This window comes from Triturus cristatus, chromosome 3_2 (assembly GCF_964204655.1).
Source record: "Triturus cristatus chromosome 3_2, aTriCri1.1, whole genome shotgun sequence".
Taxonomy (NCBI): Eukaryota; Metazoa; Chordata; class Amphibia; order Caudata; family Salamandridae; genus Triturus; species Triturus cristatus.
Genome location: NC_140584.1, coordinates 1,188,770,876 through 1,188,794,775, shown reverse-complemented (window position 1 = coordinate 1,188,794,775; position 23,900 = coordinate 1,188,770,876).

Here is a 23,900-nt window from a genome sequence, read left to right as displayed (position 1 = left end):
AGAAAATACAAAGTGGTCATAGTATTCGTACGAATGAAAAGGCTCAAGAGCCAAATCAAGGCCCCGATATTATTATATTTGCAAGAGATAACAGGAGACTAAATGATGGTATATTCAACTCACGTCCAATATGGATTTAAGAGGAGACCTAGATTTATCTCTATGTAGGTGTTGGGTAGAAGCAGAGGTAGGTTGGAGAATTGAGTTTGTCTTCTTGAGAGCGGTTAGGTCTTTCTAAGTCTCTTAGGTTAAAGACTGAGGATTAGTAATTTTTCATAAAGGAGTGCTTCTCTGATAATTTGATTTGCAAATTTCCTTTGTCTACTTAGAGAACGCACCCAAATCATGTCATTTGATGCCATCACAAGTATGACAGAGAATAGGGCGAGTACTCTCGCCTATACTTCCGAACAATCATCTGAAATGTATTCACTAATACAAGATGTGAAAACATCTGATGTACAAGGGAACACAGTGATACAACAGTTAAAACTTCTGGTGAGAAGAGAGCTTAACCAACGTTTACATGCATCAACACTGGTGCAGTATCACAGTGCCAAAAGGATACCACAAGGTTTAAGGTTACCTATGTTATTTAAATTCCATCTAAATAAAGGGCCCGATTCACAGAACTAACTTAAGACAAAATCCTAAACTTACTACCATTTTGGTATTCACAGAATGCACTTACTGCTTTTAGTATTCACAGAATGCACTTACTACTTTTGGTATTCACAGAGTGGATTTACGACTACTAACTTTACGTCCGCACTCGGGCTGGAAATTCTGGCCCGGAGGCAGGGCGCCAGAGGCGGAGCTTCCGGCCCAGAGGTGGAGATTTTGGCCATGGCTAAATCTCTGCCACTGGCCAGAATCCCCGCCTCTGGGCCGGAAGCTCCGCCTCCGGGCCGGAAGCTCCACCTCCGGGCCGGAATTTCCGGCCCGAGTGCGGACGTAAAGTTAGTAGTCGTAAATCCATTCTGTGAATACCAAAAGTAGTAAGTGCATTCTGTGAATACCAAAAGTAGTAAGTGCATTCTGTGAATACCAAAAGTAGTAAGTTTAGGATTTTGTCTTAAGTTAATTCTGTGAATTGGGCCCAAAGAGTTTATGGAGAGATGGTACTCTACATTAAAAAATGTTCATTAGATTTCATTTTATTACTGGTGGAAGAATTGTCAATATCAATCAGTGATATATCAAATGAGATTGAAGAAATTAAGCAAAATTTACAAACACGGATGGAAGAAGTAGATTGGAATAAATCATTGGAAGAAATCAATTGTAGACTTGACAAATATACGAAAAAACTTCAGGAAGGAAAACTCCAGAAGTATAAAAGGGATACATTGGATTACAAACTCAACGAGGTGTACACATGGGCAGAAGAAAAAGAATGTGACTACGTCATCAGAAGAGAGTTTACTAACGGAAATAGACACCAGCATGAATAGACCTCAGCTCACACCCAGATGAGTGGAGGAGAAACACCCATCGAAGTGATTGAAAAGAATGGAGCGCAAGCATCAGGGTCGAAACATTTATTATCCAAAGGAGTAGACTCAAGTCAGCCACCGGGAACGTTGAAAACAGGAGAAAAATCATGCGCACAAAGAGTAAAAAACAAACCTAGTCGTCAACATGTCATCTTTTGAACTCATGTCACATCAAATAAGAGTATTAAACAAAGGACTGGGCTTTGTCCCAACATATGATACTAACCTTTTAGAATGTAGAGGTAGCTTTATTCAAGTTTATGAGGGTATTGAGATTGAGACATTTTTTCACGAATGTGCTTCCAAGTAGACCTGAAGAGGCAGAAACTGAATTTTTAGAGTTTCGACATAAATCTAAATATCAAGCACCAATATTCCACAAAGTTTTGGACTCATTCGAGAATTTAGTCCGAAAAGATTTTCAACAAATAAACATGAGAAGATCTAAAAGGAAAAATGTATCTAACCAGGATATAAACATCCTTCATTCAATACAGAACAACCAAGATTTTGTAATTCAAAAAGCGGATAAAGGGGGTGCAATCGTGGTTATGGATAAAACATTTTACATGGATAAAGTTAATGAAGATGTTGCGGATGTACAAACATATCTGTCATTGGAGAATGATCCAACCAATGAGTTAAGTGAAACCCTGAAAAGTATTCTTGATCATGCAAATGAGATGAGATGGATTTCAGCTTCCACAAAAGAGTACATGACTGTTGAACATCCTAGGAGACCCCGACTCTATATGCTCCCAAAATACATAAAAATCTACACAATCCTCCCATGCGGCCGATTGTGACAGGTTGTGGTACTATTTTTGAACCTTTAGGTCAGTACATTGATTATTTTCTTCAGCCATTTGTCCAGCAATGGACATCATATGTTAAGGATACAAAAGATTTTTTGTTGAAACTGGAGTCAGTAAAATTGGAAAGGAATGCCATACTTTGTACAGTTGATGTTAAATCTCTGTACACATCAATTCCCCATGCAGCAGGTATGGAAGCTGTAGAATGGGCGCTGTTACGTCAAACTTCTATCAGAGCGGATAAAGTTTTTCTACTTGAAATTGTGCAGGTTTGCCTTTATCACAGTTATTTTCAATGGAATGATCACTTCTTTTTACAACAAACAGGAACTTCTATGGGTTTTGCGGGGGCACCCGCGTTTGCAAACACCTTCATGGCGAAATTTGAGTTTGAATTTATCCATAGTGATTTTGAATGGAAAGACAACCTTCTGTTATACTGTAGGTATATTGATGAAATCTTCATGGTGTGACAAGTATTAAAAAGCTACTTGAACAGAAAATAGAGCAACTAAATAAGTCCGATGATCATGTTCAGTTTACACACACCACCAGCGATACTAAGATATCATTTTTGGATGTTGCAATTACGGTAGAGGAATTAAAAATAAAAACGGAAATCCACAGAAAGGCGACTGATGTGAACAATTCATTACTCTTTCAGAGTTTTCATCCTCAAAATCTGAAGCAAAACTTGCCATTTTCACAGTTTTTACATATCAAGAGGATTTGTTCGGATCCACGCGATTTAGAGAACAATTTACATTTCTAACAACAAAAATATCTGGATAGAGGTTATCCCGAAGTCATTTTGGATCACGCATCTTAAAATATGAACGCAGTGAACTGTTGAAACAACAACCAAAAAAGAGTACAGTGAGACAAGTGTTTGTATCCAAATTCTCTACAAGTTCCCAGAAGATAAAGGGAATCATGAATAGATGAGAACTCCTTCAAAATGAGCCAGATTTTAAGGAGATATTCACACAGAGACCTTTATTTGCTTTCACTAGGTCTAAGAATTTAAAAGAGATCTTGATGAATCCATCGAAAAGCCATAAAAAAAGACGATAAAGGAATGAAAAAATGTTCAAACTCTGTACATTGTAATATTGTGATTAGTGGAAATATACTACATCATCCACAAACAAGAGAATCAATCAAACTATTTCATGATTCAGAATATAATGCAAACAAATGAATCTATTATATAAAATGCCCATGTGGGAAATTATATGCAGGAAAAACAGAACGAAAGATAAAAATTCGAATATCGGAGCATAAAAGTACCATTAGGTCTCAGAACAAAAATAGCAGCTTAGCTGCACATTGGATAGAGGCAAGGCATAGCAGAGCCCAGATGCAGTTTTCAATCATTGAGAGAGTTGCACAGTACCCAGGCATAGATTTAGCTAGATCCCAGCTTCAAAGGGAAACATATTGGATTAGGAGACTTGATACTCAGGACCCAAAGGAAATGAATGATAAAATTGATTTTTCGCGTTTTCTCTAGACAAAGCGTTTTTGTGTCAGAATATGTCCTGTGGTATTACATTGTGTATTGTATACATGTATTGTAATAGTATAGAGGTGACCATGGTTTTATATTTGTTTTTAATTTTGAGCACTCTTTTTTTTTTCACAATTTTTTCATCACCCTTGTTCTGTGTAAGTGAGGACAAAACAGGAATCTAGCAGTAGTGTGAGTCTGTTTGATCTCAGAGCAGTAGGTGTTTATCTCGAGTTATAGTGTCCATTTCCATTTGGGACACATCATGATTTGTTGCATTAAGGTATGAAAGCATCTCTTGTCATTACTTCGGAGTGATTTCAAGATGGCGGCCGTACAATGGGGCTGTTTGAAGTCCGTTGTTTGTTTGGCAGTTGCCGTGGAGAGTAACGAAACGAGACTAAAAGATTTGGCGTTAAGAAGGTGAGAGGAGCGGGTAGACTTGTCGAGATAGTAGGTTTTGCATTCATGGTGCTTGCGGTTTTTACAGCACGAGTGTTTATTGCAGGAGTATTGACTGGTTCCCTTGGCAACATTACAGAGCAGGATTTTTAGGAAGGTATGAGTCATTCCTTGGAACACACAATAGTTTGTTTGTGGTGAAGGGAGTCCAACGGTATAGATTGGTGTTTTATTTGGTTTCAGATTTCGAGGAACGGAGGAAGGCAGTTCCTTTCTGTAAGTATTTAATGTGAAGATACACACAGCAGGTGAAGGTAACACGGAGTAACATTGGTTGCGATCGTTTTTTGTGCACTTGGGTTTTGTTCATTTTCACAGCACTATTACTTTCACCATGCGTCACGAAGTCTTATGATTTCAATAGAGATGTACAATTGGGACAGTGTTCATGTATTTCCTTGTACGGATTATTGTTTTCAGTCGTTAATGCAAGATGATGTTTTCTAAAACAATTAAAAATCTTTATTTGTATACATTTTCTGTAGATCCAAGGCCCCCGAAGAAGGGCCAACAAGGCCCGAAATGCATTGGGCGATCTTCGAAATAATGGAATGAATCCTTGAATTTTTTTTTTTTTTAATCTCTTTTTTATTTTACCGTTTTGCACATATAATAAATCTTATCACCATACATTTCATCAAATTCAATGGGTTCCTTAACAGCATCTATACAATACATATTCATTGCAATTACAACTCAAAACATTGCCTTAATACTTCCAAATCGTCAATTAATCAAATACCCACAGTAATATTTTAGGCATATACTATGATCAACTTTACTAGACTGCCTAGGATTGAGTGAAGCCTGCCTTCCACCTGGTGACAGGTTCCCATATTTTTAACCCGAGCTGTCTTTTTCTCTTTCCCTTCCTTTCATATATAGACTTTTCTAAATTGTATGCTGCCAAGAGATTAGCCAGCCATGTTTGCCAACCTGGGGGGTTCTTGTCCAGCCATGCTCTAGCTATCATTAGTCTATAGACTGCCATGGCTATAAACATAAATTCCCTCTGCGGTGTCTCAGAGTCTGGGCTAATCCCCAGTAAAATCCACAATGGCGTAAGTGTAAATTGTATGCCTAAAGATCTATTTATAAATGCCTCTATATCTCTTATTAAGGTATACAGTTGGGGACAGGATGCGAAAACGTGTACAATATCTGCTCCCACCAAATTACAGCGAGAACAAGAAGTCCCTGTAGTACCCCCCCATTTGGAAATTCTGGCAGGTGTAAAGTATAATGAATATAGGGTCTTGTAATGTTGTGATTGCAAGGGAGCCGAACACAGAGTTGTGTAGCCCAGGTCCAGTGACTCCAAAAACCACTGTTCTTTCCCGCTGAGAGCCACAGCCCACTTCTTACTATATTTCTCAATATCATCTGGTTTCCCCTTTATCAGACTTGCATAAAAACTTCTGATTGTGCAGTCCCCCAGCATCTTGATCTTCTCTAAAATTTCATTCACTGCAAACCCTGCTGGTCCCCCCTTTTTATTGTTCAAAAAACTTCTTACTTGAAGATATTTGAAGAACCCTTGTCTATCAATACCAAATTTGTTTGTTAAATCGGTGAACTGCAGCACTCCCTCAGAATCCATAATATCCCCTATCTGAGCTATTCCCTTGTCCGCCCAACCCGCCATTGTCCTGTCAGCAAAGACTGCAGCCGGAAAAGACCTATTCCTATATAGTTTGGTATATCTGTTGAGTCTTCCCAAGCCAGCATTCTTGAGGAAGGCTTTCCATACTTTAATAGCCGCGCTAACTGTCTTGAACCGCGTTCTTTTATAGTACCCAAACTCAATGCAATTCAAGAAACAGTTTTCCGACTCATCCCCTAGGACAGTGGCATAAATATTGGTAGAGTTTGAAGTGATTCTTACATCAATTCCACCCCCTCCTATCAGCCCCTGGATGTATTGCAATGTTGCAGCCCAATAATATAATCTAAAATCCGGTGCGCCCCATCCGCCCCTCTCTCTAGGGAGAGAAATAAACCTATAAGCCCTTCGTGTCTTCCCTTGGGCCCAAATGAATCTATTTAATATTACCTCCAGCGCGTTAAACCACATGGCCTCAAAAGACAAGGGGATAGTCCTAAAGTAGTAAAGGAATCTAGGTAAAATTAACATTTTGATGACATTGGTACAACCAGAAATAAGGGGAAAGTAGAGGTAAAAGTTAGGTTCACCCTCCACAAATATATCTATCAGAAAAACTACCTGAACGAGTCAGGTAGACAGGAACCTAACCGGGAGAAACAAAAGGTGTAGGAAACAATTTGATCCTTAAAGACACCGTTATCAGAAAGAAAGGGAAGTATTATCTCTTTCTATAGTCCCCTCACTCACCAGGGTTTCCCCACGGTGACATGCTTCATCATAGGAGTCCTCCCAGTCCTCTACGGACTGAGGCGTGCTACGACTTGCGGTGTTACGTAGGAGCACTAGAAATTTTGTAAACTATGTGTAGTGCAAGTGAAGTAGTGGTGGAGTGGGAAAATTAAAATAATCAGCTAGTGGGCTACAAAATAAACTTTATTGGTGCTCTAAGCTGAAAAAATTAAAAACGGGGTAATATGACAAGGGACCCTAACTATAATGGAAAGGTGTGCCTAGCATATCTTGAAGTCAACTAGTTTCGAGCTCCCCAGCTCTTCGTCAGGACTACACTGGGACCAGCCCAGTGTCAAGAAACTTGCCACTCCTAGTCAACCTTAATAGGGTGAAATAAGTGTGATGCCACAATAGTAAGGCATGCGTTTTTAAAAAAAATATACATACGTAATGTACGTTAGCACACTGATCTGTAAAGTACAAAATCACAGTTAATTGCGAGGAAAAAAATATAGATATATATATGCATAGTGTGATACGTAATTGTCGCTAAAGTTGTGAGCACACTACACACAGGTGGATGCACACTTCCATAACTGACGTGCCGCTAAGTGAAAGACAGAAGAGATGCAATTATTCACTCCATGCCGGCGTGGTGATGGAAAAAGTGTGCTGAAATTAAATAAATTATTAGGTCTGACTACATACACAATAACATACAACATAAAACATGTAACATACTTAAGAAAAAGCAACACTGTGCCTCATGGTCACTGGAGGGGATGCGGAGATCTCGTACATCTAATGGAGGATAGGAATCGAGATCGTTAGGGAAAAAGCCGTGTACCGTAATGACGGATCGCCCAGCATGGTGTGAGGGAGAAGGAGAAGAGTCTCCTCGCTCCGTCCGGGAGTTGAGAATGGCAGCACTTACTTGTACGTTGAACCCCGCATACTTCTGACACCTACTGGAAGCCAAACCTCTCGGACCGCATTCTGGCGTGTCCTCGTAGCCGCAATGTTTTTATGTGCTGGCGGGCGTGTTACAAGGCTAGAGATAGAAGAGGGCAAGCTCCGGTGCCGGTATGCGAGTGGAGCCGCCATCTTGGAAAAGGATGGGACTGTTGATTTTGATACTATTAAGTAGTCAAATATATTTTCTGTAAGGTCTCAATGCTCCAGCGTGGGTATGTAATCACTCGCAACTCAAAACAAGTTATGAGGGCGAGAGACGGTGAAATATGGAGCCATAATATGATAAAGCTCATATATTGAGGAAAACTTGAACTTTATTGAAAAGACAGGCTGGAGCTGCTCAGACCTAGGTCAATGGGATCGGCTGAGATGAAAGCCGCCATCTTGGAGTGGGAAGGGGAAGTGATGAATAGTATTGAGGAATGGGATATTTGTTCCAATTATACGCTTGTTACAATTCGCTACGGGGCCGTGGAGAAATAATAATCATACCCGAAAGGGAGATTAAGGATTCAGGATTGAAATATGAAGGAGGGATATTGGCTCATGGAATGACGTAAATGTTACAATAATGGATAACAACGAGCGAGGTTATTGCCAAGTCCAACCTGATAGAAATTGATGACTTAATCAGCGGGTATTCCAGTGATTAAGTAAACTGGCACCAGGGTATGTCATCATTGAGACCCCTGTCGTCCGAGCGTAGCTTGAACACCCAACGTTGTTCCTTCTCATGTAGCTGTTTCTCTATGTTGGGGTGATTCTTGATGTGTTCCAAGACAACCCAGTTGAAGTCATTAGGAGTGTGGCGTTTTTCCAGGAAATGGGTGGTCATCTTTGTATTATCACGTTTACATCTGAAATTACTACGGTGCTCAATCATACGGGTGTTTACTTTCCTGGTAGTCATACCTACGTAGTGCAAATTACAAACGCAAGTTATTAGGTAAACAACACCTGTTGTGTTACAGTTTGTGAAAGACCGAAGATTCCAGGTTATCCCATTGTTGCATTTTACTGTCTTAGTCACCTTTGTCAGATGACAAACACTGCAGTTACTGCACGGGAAATGGCCCTCTGGTAGGGGTTGGAGCAGGCGTTGGGGACCTGCAGTTTTTGTCGTAGTGGGACGTGTATGGACAAGATGATCCCTCAGGTTGCGTGCTTTGCGATGGCTGAACATAGGTTTCTGTAGGTCTAGGCCCCCGCTGTTCAGGGTGCGCCAGTGTTTCTTGATTATTTTACTAACCAAGTTAGATGCAATACTGTATGTAGTAATACAAATTTGTCTTCGTGGTTCATCCTGTCTAGCTACGGTTTTAGTCTCTAAAAGAGCCTCCCTATTGTTATTGAGGGCTCTTTTTCTGGATCTGGACACAAGATGTTGTGGGTAATTCCGTTGTATCAATTTTTCTGATAGTTCTTTTGCCTGAATGTTGTAGTCTTGTCTTGTCGTACAATTCCTTCTGAGGCGCAAAAACTGGCCAAATGGGAGGTTGTCTTTGAGGCTGCGAGGATGGAAGCTGTCATATACCAGCAGGCAGTTCCTTGCTGTGGGTTTGAAATGTGTGGTACTGAAGAGACGTCCGTCTTGTGCTGATATATTAAGGTCTAAAAAGACCATAGTGGATCGGCTCATCGAAGAGGTGAATTTCAGGAAAGGGTCTTGTTGGTTTAGCCAGACTAGGAAATTTTCCGCTTCTTGTTCATTACCTTCCCAGAACAACAGTACATCGTCTATGTACCTTTTCCATAGTCTAATATGTTCGATGTGAGGATTGTGTTGGTGGAGAATATTCTGCTTCTCCAAATGATGCACATACAACCCCGCCACACTCGGCGCAAATGTGCTTCCCATGCTGGTACCGTGGGTTTGCTTGTACAGGACATCGTTGAATTGGAAAAAATTCTCAGTCAAAGCCAGACGGCAACATTCAAGGACCACATGTCTGGGTGTGTGGTAACCCCAATCGTTTAGATAGAGTACCTCTTCCAGGATGTCTAAGGTTTCCTTATGAGGGAGACTCGTGTACAGACTCTCTACATCTAAACTGATTAAAATGTTAGTTGTGGGGTTGAATTCGAGATCCTGGATTAAGCAAAGGACTGCTTTGGTGTCCTGTAGATAGGTTTCAGTAGCCTGAACCAAGGGTCTTAAAAAGGCATCCGCAAATTTAGACAAAGGTTCCAAAATCGAACCGATCCCTGTTCAACAACACGAGCAAAATCGAGCTGGAGGCGATCAACCAATTATCTAATAACAAGGACCTAACTATCAAACCAGCCGACAAAGGCGGAGCTATTGTTCTACAGAATACGATTGACTACCAACGCGAATGCCTACGACTACTAGGTGACGAACGTAACTACCTAACAATACAACAGGATCCCACTGAACGCCTGCGCAGAGAGATCGCAAGCCTAGTGGAAGAATCTCTGACTAACGACTGGATCAGCAAAAAAGAAGCAGATTTCCTAGAAAACAAAAAACCAATAACACCTTACTTCTACACGATTCCTAAGATACATAAATCTATGGAAACACCCCCAGGAAGACCCATAGTATCAGGGATCGGTTCGATTTTGGAACCTTTGTCTAAATTTGCGGATGCCTTTTTAAGACCCTTGGTTCAGGCTACTGAAACCTATCTACAGGACACCAAAGCAGTCCTTTGCTTAATCCAGGATCTCGAATTCAACCCCACAACTAACATTTTAATCAGTTTAGATGTAGAGAGTCTGTACACGAGTCTCCCTCATAAGGAAACCTTAGACATCCTGGAAGAGGTACTCTATCTAAACGATTGGGGTTACCACACACCCAGACATGTGGTCCTTGAATGTTGCCGTCTGGCTTTGACTGAGAATTTTTTCCAATTCAACGATGTCCTGTACAAGCAAACCCACGGTACCAGCATGGGAAGCACATTTGCGCCGAGTGTGGCGGGGTTGTATGTGCATCATTTGGAGAAGCAGAATATTCTCCACCAACACAATCCTCACATCGAACATATTAAACTATGGAAAAGGTACATAGACGATGTACTGTTGATCTGGGAAGGTAATGAACAAGAAGCGGAAAATTTCCTAGTCTGGCTAAACCAACAAGACCCTTTCCTGAAATTCACCTCTTCGATGAGCCGATCCACTATGGTCTTTTTAGACCTTAATATATCAGCACAAGACGGACGTCTCTTCAGTACCACACATTTCAAACCCACAGCAAGGAACTGCCTGCTGGTATATGACAGCTTCCATCCTCGCAGCCTCAAAGACAACCTCCCATTTGGCCAGTTTTTGCGCCTCAGAAGGAATTGTACGACAAGACAAGACTACAACATTCAGGCAAAAGAACTATCAGAAAAATTGATACAACGGAATTACCCACAACATCTTGTGTCCAGATCCAGAAAAAGAGCCCTCAATAACAATAGGGAGGCTCTTTTAGAGACTAAAACCGTAGCTAGACAGGATGAACCACGAAGACAAATTTGTATTACTACATACAGTATTGCATCTAACTTGGTTAGTAAAATAATCAAGAAACACTGGCGCACCCTGAACAGCGGGGGCCTAGACCTACAGAAACCTATGTTCAGCCATCGCAAAGCACGCAACCTGAGGGATCATCTTGTCCATACACGTCCCACTACGACAAAAACTGCAGGTCCCCAACGCCTGCTCCAACCCCTACCAGAGGGCCATTTCCCGTGCAGTAACTGCAGTGTTTGTCATCTGACAAAGGTGACTAAGACAGTAAAATGCAACAATGGGATAACCTGGAATCTTCGGTCTTTCACAAACTGTAACACAACAGGTGTTGTTTACCTAATAACTTGCGTTTGTAATTTGCACTACGTAGGTATGACTACCAGGAAAGTAAACACCCGTATGATTGAGCACCGTAGTAATTTCAGATGTAAACGTGATAATACAAAGATGACCACCCATTTCCTGGAAAAACGCCACACTCCTAATGACTTCAACTGGGTTGTCTTGGAACACATCAAGAATCACCCCAACATAGAGAAACAGCTACATGAGAAGGAACAACGTTGGGTGTTCAAGCTACGCTCGGACGACAGGGGTCTCAATGATGACATACCCTGGTGCCAGTTTACTTAATCACTGGAATACCCGCTGATTAAGTCATCAATTTCTATCAGGTTGGACTTGGCAATAACCTCGCTCGTTGTTATCCATTATTGTAACATTTACGTCATTCCATGAGCCAATATCCCTCCTTCATATTTCAATCCTGCATCCTTAATCTCCCTTTCGGGTATGATTATTATTTCTCCACGGCCCCGTAGCGAATTGTAACAAGCGTATAATTGGAACAAATATCCCATTCCTCAATACTATTCATCACTTCCCCTTCCCACTCCAAGATGGCGGCTTTCATCTCAGCCGATCCCATTGACCTAGGTCTGAGCAGCTCCAGCCTGTCTTTTCAATAAAGTTCAAGTTTTCCTCAATATATGAGCTTTATCATATTATGGCTCCATATTTCACCGTCTCTCGCCCTCATAACTTGTTTTGAGTTGCGAGTGATTACATACCCACGCTGGAGCATTGAGACCTTACAGAAAATATATTTGACTACTTAATAGTATCAAAATCAACAGTCCCATCCTTTTCCAAGATGGCGGCTCCACTCGCATACCGGCACCGGAGCTTGCCCTCTTCTATCTCTAGCCTTGTAACACGCCCGCCAGCACATAAAAACATTGCGGCTACGAGGACACGCCAGAATGCGGTCCGAGAGGTTTGGCTTCCAGTAGGTGTCAGAAGTATGCGGGGTTCAACGTACAAGTAAGTGCTGCCATTCTCAACTCCCGGACGGAGCGAGGAGACCCTTCTCCTTCTCCCTCACACCATGCTGGGCGATCCGTCATTACGGTACACGCCTTTTTCCCCTAACGATCTCGATTCCTATCCTCCATTAGATGTACGAGATCTCCGCATCCCCTCCAGTGACCATGAGGCACAGTGTTGCTTTTTCTTAAGTATGTTACATGTTTTATGTTGTATGTTATTGTGTATGTAGTCAGACCTAATAATTTATTTAATTTCAGCACACTTTTTCCATCACCACGCCGGCATGGAGTGAATAATTGCATCTCTTCTGTCTTTCACTTAGCGGCACGTCAGTCATGGAAGTGTGCATCCACCTGTGTGTAGTGTGCTCACAACTTTAGCGACAATTACGTATCACACTATGCATATATATATCTATATTTTTTTCCTCGCAATTAACTGTGATTTTGTACTTTACAGATCAGTGTGCTAACGTACATTACGTATGTATATTTTTTTTAAAAACGCATGCCTTACTATTGTGGCATCACACTTATTTCACCCTATTAAGGTTGACTAGGAGTGGCAAGTTTCTTGACACTGGGCTGGTCCCAGTGTAGTCCTGACGAAGAGCTGGGGAGCTCGAAACTAGTTGACTTCAAGATATGCTAGGCACACCTTTCCATTATAGTTAGGGTCCCTTGTCATATTACCCCGTTTTTAATTTTTTCAGCTTAGAGCACCAATAAAGTTTATTTTGTAGCCCACTAGCTGATTATTTTAATTTTCCCACTCCACCACTACTTCACTTGCACTACACATAGTTTACAAAATTTCTAGTGCTCCTACGTAACACCGCAAGTCGTAGCACGCCTCAGTCCGTAGAGGACTGGGAGGACCCCTATGATGAAGCATGTCACCGTGGGGAAACCCTGGTGAGTGAGGGGACTATAGAAAGAGATAATACTTCCCTTTCTTTCTGATAACGGTGTCTTTAAGGATCAAATTGTTTCCTACACCTTTTGTTTCTCCCGGTTAGGTTCCTGTCTACCTGACTCGTTCAGGTAGTTTTTCTGATTGGTACAACCAACCAGGGATAAATGTAAATTGTTCAACCTCTCCAGGTCTATTTTTACCTTGCTAAGAAGTGGGATCATGTTTCCCTCTACCAACTTCTCTAAGTCAGCTGTAATTGTTACCCCTAGATATACTGCTGATCTAACCACCCTTGTGTCATTACAATTAGAGTATCTATTCTCCACTATTTGAGTCTTCGGCCTATTCAGTCTATAGCCTGATATTTGTCCGAACGTTTGTGCCACAGCTTCCACCTCCGTAATAGCCAATGCGGGATTAGGTGTCAAAATGGCCACGTCATCAGCGTATGCCAACGTTTTAACCTCAATAGTATTACACTTCATAGGAGGAATGTTATGATTGTCTTCTAACCTTCATAATAGAGGGTCTAAGTATAAAGCAAAAAGAAGGGGGGACAAAGGGCACCCCTGCCTAGTCCCCCTGGTAATCTTAACTGGGAGCGAGCATCCCCTGTTAACTCTTATTTTAGCTATCGGTTCTTTATATAGTGTTTGGATGGCTACTATATATCCCGCTTCTATGCCGCACCACTTCAAGACCAACCACAAGTAATCCCAGGAGACCCGGTCGAACGCCTTCTCTGCATCTAAAAAGAGGGCTGCCATTGGGTCTCCTAGGGTGCCTGCTGCGTCAAACGCTGTGATTACCTGTCTAACGTGTTGAGTCGTTCCCTTCCCTGGGATAAAGCCATGCTGTGCGGGGCTTACCAGAGTTTCAATAATGCCGGCCAATCTACTTGCCAACATTTTTGAGTACACTTTGACATCTGAATTCATTAACGTAATTGGCCTATATGAGCCTGGTGCTGACGAGGGCTTCCCTTTTTTTAAGATCACTATAATGTCCGCCCCTCCCCATGACTCGGGGATAGCTTCCCCTTTCTGCGCCTGCACCATAATACCAAACATGTCCCTTTCCAATACCCTTTGAAAGACTTTATAAAATTCCACCGGGATCTGGTCCGGTCCGGCTGCCTTACCCAAAGGTAATTTAGACAGAGCTGCGGTGAGTTCTTTCCTTTGGAATGGGACATCTAACATATCTTTGGCTTCCTTTAGTAATGAAGGGGAAGGAGTACCCTCAAGATAGCTCTCTATATCTTTTGTCCAATCTCCAGGGTCAGAGGTCACTTAATTTATATGCATTTTCTTTTCTAGTAAGGAAGTTCTCGGCAGCCTTCCTGGAAATGGATTCTGTGATTTCAGCTCTGAGTACTGCAATTTTAAGCAGATGCTGCTCCAATGGACGATGGTACTGTATATCGAGGGCCAGCATTTCTTCCTCCTTAAGTAAGCTGTTTAGAACTTCTTTGGCCCTAAGTCTCTCCTTTTTATTCCTTGCTAAGACAAAGCTCAGAGTCTCACCCCTAACCCCAGCCTTAAAGGCATCCCATACCACCCCTGGAGGTGCTGTTCCCCTATTTATATCCCAGAAATTCCTGATCCGAGATTCCATAAACTCCCGATATACCTCGTCTTTTAATAATTTTCTTTCAAAAGTCCATTGAGTGACCCTGTTTTGCTGCTTCCCTATTGTGACTGTTAGAACCAGTGGATTATGATCGGAAACTGCGCGGGGGTATCTATCAATCTGCGAACCCTGCATCAAGGACCTGGAAATTAAAAAATAATCCTGCCTTACCAAGACCTTGTGGGGGGCAGAATAGAATGTGCTGCCGTCTATATATGGGTGTAGTTCAATCCATGGGTCAACCAGGGAGTTATGCTGAACCATATCTGAAAGAGCCCTAAATGTCTTCTTCTTCCTCCCATTATATTGCCCACCTGGCTTTAAAAATGAACCAATATGATCATGAATATTTAGGTCGCCGCAGCAAACAATTGGCTCTGGCCACTGTGCCATCTCTATGAATTTTTTATTGTACAAAAAGTTTATGTACACAATTGTTTTGAAGAAACTGTTTATTTTATAAAATTCTGGTTGAAGATATTGCTACAGACATTGTAGTGTGTTGTTTGTTTGTCTATTTTACATGGTGAACTGTAAGAACAAAAAATACTGTTGAGAATATTGTGTTAAATAACAATGTATAACAGTAAGGTAAAAACTTTGTTGATGGTAATTCACCATAGCAACAGTGCAGAGAGGTTAAGCCTCAGTGGCTTATGTTAGGCTGATCTTTCTAAGTCTCCGCCCCGGTGTCTTGGGTTGCTGCGATTTCCTATGCTGCGGTCTGGTACTGGTTGGAAGAAGTGAGAGGTTCATTGGAGCTGATCTTGTGACGGAGACTGAATTTCCATGTCTTGGAGTTTCATACAGTCTAGGCCTAAGCCATATTTAATGTCTAGTTGTCAAAGCAGAGGTCGCATGGAAAGAAATGCCTTCCGACGCTCATTTGTTTCCTTAGAAAAGTCCACTGCTATGTGGATGAGATGGCCATCATATGAAAAGGAAGCTTGAGAATGGGCTGCAGCTAACAATTGTCTCGTTTGTTCAAGGCGTAGGAAATAAGCTTTAAGCGGTCTCGGGCGTGCTGCGGGATCTTTACGCGGAGGACCAATGTGATGAGCTCGTTGAATTTCTAACTATGGATTAAAAGAAATGACAGTCAACTTTGGAAGAATGTCACACAGAAAGGCGCTAGTATGTTGGCCTTCAATGCGTTCCGGAAACCCAAAGAAACAAATATTGTCTTTTCCGTTGCAATCTTCCAAATCAATTATTTTGCTACTAGAAATAGGAGTTCTTGGTCTCTGTTTTGTACTGAGTCAGGACGATTCTCCATCACCACCAGTTGAGTCAATTCCTTCAACTTTAGTATGAAAGCCCGCAATGTCTGCTCTAATTGTCTTAGTCTCTGCAGCCAAAGATGCAATAGTGATATCCATGCCTTCCAGTCGACGGCTGACCCCTGAAATTTCATGCAATATACGTTCCATAGTTTCTGTTGCCATGCGATCAGGATAAGGAGGTGTGACCTGCAGCGAATTCATTACAGTGGAAGTATTTCCTTTCACAGGCATAGTATTAGATTTTTTGAGAACTTCCGCAAAAAGAGGTTGTTTAGGGAGATTGTTCCCGTGCTTATTAGTAGACATTCAACTTGTGTTGTGATCAACACTTGTAGATAATGCAAATGCGATGTTCAGAGCACAAATATGAGCAGAAAAAGACAGTGTTGTGCTTTGTGACAAATTTGGTTGACCTAATGGTAGTTTTGACGCAGCAAACTAAATGTACAGCTCAAAAGAGGTATAATTGCAGAAATGTGATGCTAGCTTCTCACAGTTAGTTTAAAATTACAGTTCAGTAGTGACGATGCACATGACTGCTAATTTAGTTCACTGCAAAATGTGTGATTCGTAAACAAATGCTGAAGAGATTCAATGAGTTCTGCTTATGAAGGGCAGCTAGCAAAGGAACCTTTGTAGTGCAGGATATAATGATGCATCTAGTGTATGCAGTAATTAGCTGTATACATCTATTATCAATAACCTTGTACTAATTTCATGTGAAAAAATGTCAGGTTATATTTTATCTCACAAATAAACATCAGGAGTGTGAGGTGTATCCTGAAGGGTTTATAAATAAATAGCACGTTGCTTGCCTCATTCTAGGGTCCCGAGTGCTATAGTAAGACAGAAGCACCAGTTTAGTAAAAGCACAGGACTTCTGAAAGGGAATGAGGCAAACTGTAAAGTGTGTTCTTGATTGCCACAGAGTTGAGGGATCATCCCTCCTACATCTCACAAGCTATCATCAATCGTCACTATGCAGCCCTTGATGGGATGAAATGGAGAAAGCACTTTCTGTGAAGAATTTTTTTTTTTTTTTAGTTGTTGAAGATCCTTCTCACACATTTCAATCCATTCAAAGGTTTATGTTTTTTTTAATATAGACATTTAGATTTTGCTTCTAAAGTTTGGACATACTTTGAGTAAAATGAGCAAAGCCCTAGAACTGACACTGCCTGGCCCTGTCTGTAGGAACAAGTGCTTCAATATTGGCTATAACTAAACCCGGACTAGACTTCATCCCATCTTGAGAAATAACGTATCCCAAGTACTCTATTTAATCTTTGGCTGCAACACATTTCTCTCTGTGGACTTCAATTCCAGCATCATTCAATCTGGTCAGGACTTCCTTCTTTATCTTATCAAGTTCCTTTTTATCTTTGCCTGCCACTAACAGGTCAAGGTGGAAATCAACCCTCCCCTGATAGCACATTTTCCATTATTCCATGAAATAAAGAAGCCACCGATGTCAATCCAAAAGGCATTCTGGAAAGTGCCTATGGGAGAAATAGAAGCTGGCCAGGGTCTAATTCTACTTGATGATATGCTAAAGCCAAATCAATCTTGAAAAAATACCTGGCCCCTGCAGCTATGGTAATGAAGTCATTTATTCTTGTAAGACGATGTTAATCTATCCATATTTCCTTATTTAGGCTGTATACGTCGAAACCCACCCTCAAAGACCCATTTCTTTTGCATGCAATAACGAAAGGAGATAATCACAAGGATGACTCTATTGGTTCCATAACTCCTCTTTCACACATCTGTCTAGGTTTGTCCGCTAAATCTTCCCTTACACTGAAAGGTACATTTCTCAACTTCTATTTGATAGGTTTAGATCTTTCTTTAACCTTAATTTTGAGCTTAAAATATTTGATTAGCGTAGGTTATCCAAAAAACATTTTGAAAGAATCAGTCAATTTGTTTTTCACATTCATAAGTTTCAACTATAAGTGGCAGCTGGTCTTTGGTTCCTAGTCTTATTTTCATGTCTAATAAACCTTGGTGATACCAAGAATGTTAAAATCTTTTTAAGCAAAGTACACCTTTTCCTGTATGGTACAGTCCTTGACCTTTAAGATGGCTACAAAGTACTGTAGTAAATCAATGTTCCAGCCTTCATAAGAGACGAAGGGCCGGATTATGAGCTTGGCAGACAGGGTCACTCGATCACAAATGTGATGGATATCCCGTACGCCAATTTACAATTCAATTATATCCTATGGAACTTGTAATGCAGCGGACGGGATATCTGTCACCTTTGTGACGGAGTATCCCATCCCCCAAGATCGTAATCAGGCCCGAAGTTCCTATTGCATGGTTCTAGCTGCTTGTTACTCCATTTCGCTCCAAACAACTGTTGGGTTCTCATGGCCATCCTAGCCATTGGGTCAGCTTGTATATTGAGATTCCTATTATTCATTAAAAAGTATTGTATAAGGATCAAAACACTTGTCAGAATCTTGTCTGATCACCAAAATGACCTCCTCAGATGTACCTCTCCCTCAGAATGTGTCTTCACGGACACCATCCTCTTGTGTCAAACAGCTGACCCTGCTGTTTCCCTGGCCCGCTTTAGCATAGTGTCCTTGTTTACCACAGTCACAACATGTCCTTTATTTATTTAACTGGACAAGGACAACCTTAAGACAACCCTTCCAAAATGTCTTCCTGTGATATGCCTGGTTATTTGATCCTTAACTGCCCCCACACCAGAATTATTGTTTTTCACACGTTCTTTAGATGTTGCTAGAGACATTTCAATACTCTTAACAATACTAATAGTTTCTTGTTGTGAACGATTCTTAAGTGTAAGTAATTTCTTTTGAACCTTTTATCCCTGCAGAATACAACAGTTTGATCCCTAATCAAGTGTGAAGTAAATTCTCTAAACTGACAGTCAGAAGCTGACATGCGCAGAGCTGCTGCATGAATATCAGCGGGTTCATCCTGATGTTGCTCTCTTGTAAAGAACTTCTTCCTCATTACCAGTACGCTTGGATGTTCATCAAACAGTTTTTCTGATCTGCGTACAGCATCCTGATGTCCATCAACCTCTTCATCAGTATCTTCCAATGGAGGCAAATGTTAAAAAATGACGTGACCCTAGATTACGTTGAAAATATAACATTTACTCTCTGCACAGTATCTGTTTCGTCCTATAGCGCCTAGTTACTTAGGGGTCGATTAGGATGTAGGGCGGATCGCCACCGCCCTCATGGCAGTGGCGATCTGCCCTAAATCCTTCCCCGCCCGCCACCCATTTCCCCCGCCATATTAGTATGGCGGGGGACCCCGGCAGACGGAAAGACCGTCCGCCGGTTTTCCGCCGGTTGACCGGGCGGAAAAGGGGTTATATATGGCGGCGGTGTCTGCTAGACACCGCCATCCATATTAGCATGTGCAGCAGAGCATGGCTTTCCATGGTGGAGACCCCGCCATGGAAAGCCATGCGGAGTCTGCTTTTGGGGGCCCGTTGCAGGCCCCCAGGGTATTTGGTGGGTGGGGGGTGCACATGGGGGTACCTATGGTACCCCCCTGCATTGTCATGGACATGGTGGCAGGCACCTCACGGTGCCTGTCACCTTGTGCATGACAATGCACACAGTGCATTCCCAGCATTGTGGCGGGTGGTGCTGTGAGCACCGCCCACCACAATGCTGTGAATTGAGGATGCCGCGGTGGCATCCTAATTGCAGGTACCGGACCACCACACCACTGGCAGACGGTCCCAGCACGGCAGGGTGGCGGGCGGACTAAAGTCCGCCTGCCATCCTTTTTTTAAAATTTTTTTTTTAATTTTATTGAGTTTTCCAAATACCCGAACAAAAAATTACAGTAATTTTGCACATAGCACATTCCCTTATCCGAGAGGCAAATAGAACTAAAAACCTGTAAAGAATCCTTTATACCACAAAATGAAAATATTCATAAGTTCAAATTTTTCTTTTTCCCAAAACTTATTTTCAAACATTCTCCTTCCACCTCCTAATAGGTTCCCATATACGTTTTCCTAGAATTCTACCCTTTTTTCCCTTCCTGTCGTATATCCCTTTTTCTAAATTATATACTGACAACAGTCTAGCCAACCATTGATGGAATGTTGGGGCTACCTTATCCAGCCATGCTGTTGCCACACAGATTCTCAAAACTGACAGCCATGAACAAGAAGTAAGACGAACTAACCTGCTCATTTCCCCGACCTACCCCAAGGAGAATCCATGCTGGCGTGAGGGCAAGATTGATTCCTAAATTTCTATCTATGAAAGATTCAATAGCCCTATGTAGCGAGTTAAGTTGTGGACATAACGCAAAAATATGGATAATATCAGCCTTGCCGCTGTCGCACCGGGGGCACGTAATTCCTGTTGTCCCCCCCCCATTGAGCAATCCTATCAGGTGTATGGTATAAGGAGTATATCATGTTATATTGTTGCGCCTGTAGTGATGCTGAGCAAAGTATGGTCCGCCCCAACTCTAGAGAGTCCTGGAAGCAATCCTGATCAACCTGTAGCTTATCTGCCCATTTCCTTCCATATTTTTCCAGATCATCACTTTTTAAGACAGACAGTTCAGCATAAATTTTCCTTATAGAACATCCTGCCCCACCCTCAATGACATCCAATATCCTATTTTTACAAAACTCGGCAGTGCCACCCTGTTTATTTATCAGATAACTCCGGACTTGCAAAAACTTAAAAAAATTATTCCTAATAATACCATATTTCCCTTGAATGTCAGTAAACTGTAAGATGCCTTGAGCTCCCATGAGGTCTCCCAATTTCCGAATCCCCCGCCGCCCCCAATCACCCATAACAGTATCTGCAAATATTTCTCCTGGAAGAGACACATTCCCTTCGATCTGAGTATAGGCGTTAAATCTACCTAGCCCCAGTTTTTTACAGAATGATGCCCAAATTTTAAAACCTGCTATAAGTGTCTTAAATCTGGTTCTTTTATAGTATCCGGGGTCTGTATATTTCAGGAAGCAGTCTCCTGCATCTTCGCCAATAAGTATTGCGTATATATCAGTTGATCCTATCTTAACCTGCGGATCTGAGGTGTCTCCTCCCATAAGCCCACTCATGTACTGGGAGGCTGCTGCCCAGTAATATAACTTAAAATCGGGAACCGCCCATCCTCCCCTATCCCTAGGAAGAGTTATAAATCGGAGGGCTCTCCTGGTTTCCCTTGTGCCCATATGAACCTGTTAATCAAACGTTCAATTGCCACAAACCATTTATTTTCAAATATCAATGGGATTGTCCTAAATAGATAGAGGAATTTGGGCAAAATAATCATTTTAACTACGTTAGAGCGCCCAACAAGAGAGAGATGAAGGTTATGTATCCTATCTAGATCTTTCTTGCTTTTAACCATTATAGGCTCAATATTATGCTCTACTATCTTATCTAAATCTGCTGATGTAGCAATACCGAGATACCCAGCCGATTTGACTACCCGCACATCGTTACAGACCACCTGGCTATTCTTAACGATCTGTGTCTTGGGGCCATTTAATGCATATCCCGATATCCGACCGAATACCTCAGCCTCTGTTTCTACTTCAACAATTGCCTTAGCTGGGGAAGGAGTCACTATCGCGATGTCGTCCGCATAAACTAGAGTTTTAAACAGTTGGCCCTGAATCTTAATTGGAATAATTTGGTCATTTTTTTCCAACTTACGAATCAGCAGATCAATGTAAACCGCAAATAGCAAGGGCGAGCACGGGCACCCTTGACGGGTGCCTCGTTTAATCTGCACTGCCGATGTATGCCCTCCATTGATTCTAAGCTGGGCTGTGGGAGATCGGTAAAGTGCCTGGATTGCCCTAATAAACCCTACTCCAATACCACACCATGATAGAGCAGCCCAGAGGTAGTCCCAGGAGACCCGGTCGAATGCCTTTTCTGCATCCAGGAACATAACCGCCATAGGATCTCCTGAGACTTCCGTGGCATCAAATAAAGTTATTACCTTACGAACATGCTGTGTGGTTCCCCTCCCTGGGATAAACCCATGCTGTGTAGGGCTAACCAATTGACCTATTATTTTACACAGCCTAAGAGCCATTACCTTACAAAAAATTTTAGCATCCAAATTCATAAGAGTAATAGGTCTTATACGAACCCGGTTCCAGGGGTGACTTACCCTTTTTCGGGATCACCACAATATCGGCACCTGCCCAAGAAACTGGAACAGATTTTCCTGACTGTGCCTGTAAGATTGTATCAACCAGGTCAGAACGTAATACGTTTTGAAATGTTTTATAAAATTCGATGGGGATTAAGTCAGGACCCGCAGCCTTACCTGAGGGGAGACTATTAAGTGCCACGAGGATTTCCTCAGAGTTCAAGGATGCATCTAATGCCTATCTTCATCAGAGAGCTGGGGAGGAGTAACCCCCCAATTACCGCTGGATATCTAAGGGATCTCCTAACTGATCCTCGCTATATAATTTAACATAAAACTGTCTGAAGACTTCTTCCTCAGAGTCAGTGACTTTACCTCCTTTACCATCAGATATTTCTTTAATCTCTCCCGACGCCACTCTTTGGCTTGTGCGAATTGCGAGAATATGCCCCACCCGCTCACTCAACTCATGGCATTGCTCCCTATTGGTCAAGTAGGTCGCGGCTGCCTTTATAGCAAAACCCTCATTTATATCTGCTTTACTACACAACATTTTGAGAAGCACCGGATCCGGAGAGTCGCCGGCCTGGACTGCAAGTATCAGCTCCGGCTCTGCCTGCTTTAACCATTTTGTTAACTCTAACCTCCTCTTGTTTTTGTTTATACAAACTATAGCTTAAAGTCTCCCCCGTATACCAGCCTTAAAAGCGTCCCAGATCCCACCCGAGGAGGTGCTACCACGATTAATTTCCCAAAATGTAGTTATCCAGTTATTCATATGATTAACATAATCATCATCCTTAAGCAACCTCCTCTCAAAAGTCCATGTTCGCTCCCGCCTATCACTTCCTATCGATTTTAGTGTTAACACCAATGGATTATGATCAGAAACCAATCGAGGAAACTTCTCAATCTGGTTTTTAGAAATTAAAGAATTTGATATAAAAAAATAATCCAATCTAACGCACACCTTATGAGGGGCAGAATAGTAAGTTATTCCATCGTCTAATGGGTTCAAGCGTCTCCATGCATCAGTTAAGGAATTGTGGTACGCCAAGTTAAGTATTGCTCGGCATACTTTTTTCTTCCTACCTCGATATCGCTGTCCTTCCTCAGTACCCAAGCCCCCAACCCCATTTATATTAAACCCCCCCCAAAATAACTGGTTCTGGCCATAGAGCCAGTTCTGAATCAAAAAATTCAAAAACACCCGGGTCATCCTCGGTAGATCCATATACTGACCCAATAGTAACTGTTTGATCATTAATTACACATTCCATCAAGGCCCATCTTCCCAATTGATCTTCCTTCTTCCTAATAACCTTAACATCCCTTCATTTAGACAAAATAGCAACCCCTCTGGTCCTAGTACCCTGTCTTGAACATGCAAGCAGGGAGAAACCAAGTTGTTCCATTAAGTGACCCCGTATCCCTTCTACATGTGTCTCCTGTAAGCAAACAAAATCCAACCGCATTAATCTCAGGGCAGCTGCGACACGCTGTCTTTTCACCTGG